This window comes from Canis lupus, chromosome 4 (genome assembly GCF_048164855.1).
Source record: "Canis lupus baileyi chromosome 4, mCanLup2.hap1, whole genome shotgun sequence".
In the NCBI taxonomy this organism is placed as follows: Eukaryota; Metazoa; Chordata; class Mammalia; order Carnivora; family Canidae; genus Canis; species Canis lupus.
The window spans coordinates 24,231,922-24,234,372 of record NC_132841.1 but is presented as its reverse complement, the minus strand read 5'-3'; positions in this window follow the sequence as shown (position 1 = coordinate 24,234,372).

Below are 2,451 nucleotides of genomic sequence, written 5' to 3'. Positions count from 1 at the left end.
CAAGCGCTTAAAAAAAAAAAAAAAAGGGCCACTAGGCTCTTCTGAAAAAAGACTTTACAGTACTGGCCGGTGCTTTATCAGAGGAAGAGGATGAATGGGATAAGGTGTTCATTGCTCTGGCCTTGACCCCAGATAGAAACACTGCTTTACACTGTCAACAGGGTTACTGATATTTTTCTTTAGGGGGGAAAGAACCCATCACAATCCCTCATCCTCCTATTGTTTTCTCCCAAGAATTCCCTGCAACAAGGCCTCCAGTATCTCATCCAGAAGGGAACTCTAACTGAGGGATGTCCCCTCATGTCAAAACCTTGTTTTGTGACTTCTAGGAATTAATTTCATGATGTAGCCCTACCATTGCTTACGAATGGGATAAAGCCAAATTGTTGCAACTGGTCATTAGGAAATGTCTTGGTCAGATGGTGAAGGAGTTTACAATAGCATACAAAAATGTAGTAGTAGGGAAAGGAATGGAATGGGGGGGGCGACATAGTCTTGAAGCAAGCTCCTAAGTGTGTTCCGTTATGGTCTTTGGTCTCAAAACTTCCTAAAGAAACAAGGTTTAAGTTGTGTTTTTACCAATTCAAACAGCAATATCTCATGTTTTCAGAGTGCCTGCCTTTCCCAAATTTAAAATGGTTTAGTGTTATTTTACTAATTCTCACATTAAGATTGAGGTAGAGGCTTTGAATTAGGAACGACTCATTAAATTAACAACACTGAAAAGTGATGTTTACAAGGATTTTTTTAGACACAAGAGGCAAAATGAAGGGACCTATATAATATGTGCCCCCGGACAACAGAATGCCGGCTCCCTGGCATTCTATAGTGTTTGGACATCTGAGAATTGGCAAAGCACTATTACTGAAAATAATGTGAAGGGGAAGGACAAAAAGGAAGGTAGAGGGAAAGTTTTTTTTTTTTTTTTTTAACCATTCTTTTTTTAAAGTAGGCTTCGCACCCAACATGGGGGCTTGAACTTATGACTCTGAGATCAAGGGTTGCATGCTTTGCCAACTGAGCCACTCAGGTGCCCAAAAAATTTGTTTGTAAATACTATATGAAGGAAGGATCTGAATGAACCCCAAATTTCTCTTTCCTAATCTTACCTTGACCTGAGGCTTTGGCCTTCTGTCATTCTTACTCTTTCTCTCATCTGTGTTTCTTGTCTTAATAACCAAATTTCTAGTGACTGGGGAAGGAATATTTATTGCTTTAGGAAGTAGTTCATAAGCTGGTCTTCTTAATCTCTTATCACAATGTTTTCCTACGCTAAGTGGCATTCAAATTATTGTGGCCCCTTTTCTCTAAGGGTTTTGGTTCAATTAAACATTAGTGCTTACTGGGGGCCAAGTGCCAAGCTGTCTCTGGTTTTTGACAGTGACTAAGGTAAAAGTGGTTCCCGGAAGTACAGAGTTTACAATCATCTAGAGTGGAAAGCTCTAGCAAGGGGTTTCCGGTGATCTAAATTTATAGTTGGCTACTTTATCACTAATGCTAGCAGAACACAGGCAACCTGACCATTTTTAGCTTATTAAGTTGCAATTTGATGACGGCAATGGATGATTCTGGGACTGAGGAACTGTTTCATTGCAGTTAATAGTGCTCTTAACAGAAAAAAACAAAACCCTGCAATTTCCTGTCCCAGAGAAACTATCTGAATGCTTTGTATGTGTTACAGAGAAACAGAGGACGTGTGCATGAGATAAACCCAGATTTGCTGCCAGGATTGATTGCCAGAGTCAAGGACTTTTACCAGATAGCCCTTTGGTTCTGTAAACAAGCATTCCCAGGATGACAGGACTTTTTTTTTTTCCTTATTCCTATTTTTTCCTTTTTAGTTGACCTGCCCTCTCTTTTTAATCTTTTATGATGAAAAATTTCAAATGTATACAAAAGCATAAAGTACACATAAACACACAGCTGCAGATACTAATATTTTGTCAGTCTTATTTTATTTATACACCAAGATGAATTTCTAACATATGGCTTTTTTTTTTTTTTTTTACAAAACTATAATGTCATTATTACGACCATGAAAATTTAGTACCATCTAATATCCATTTCATATTTGAATTTCCCCAGTTGTTTAAAAAATTTCTTTGCATTGCTAGTTTGAGTCAGGATTCAAACAAAAACCATACATTGCATATGGTTGTGTCTCATATATTCTTTTAATCTAGAATGGTCCCCTTCTCCCCCAAGCCCCACATCCTTTGTTGAAGAAAGTCAGTTATTTGTCCTATAGAATGTCTCACATTCTGTATTTGTCTGACTGCTTCTTGGGATGTCTTTTGGCATCCCTTTTCCCATATAATTTTTATTTATGGGAATAAATATTTTATAAATAAAATATTTTTTATTTTTAAATAAAATATTTTTATTTTTAAAATATTTTTTATTTTTAAATCCTATATAAGATTTATTCATTCATTCATTCATGAGAGACAC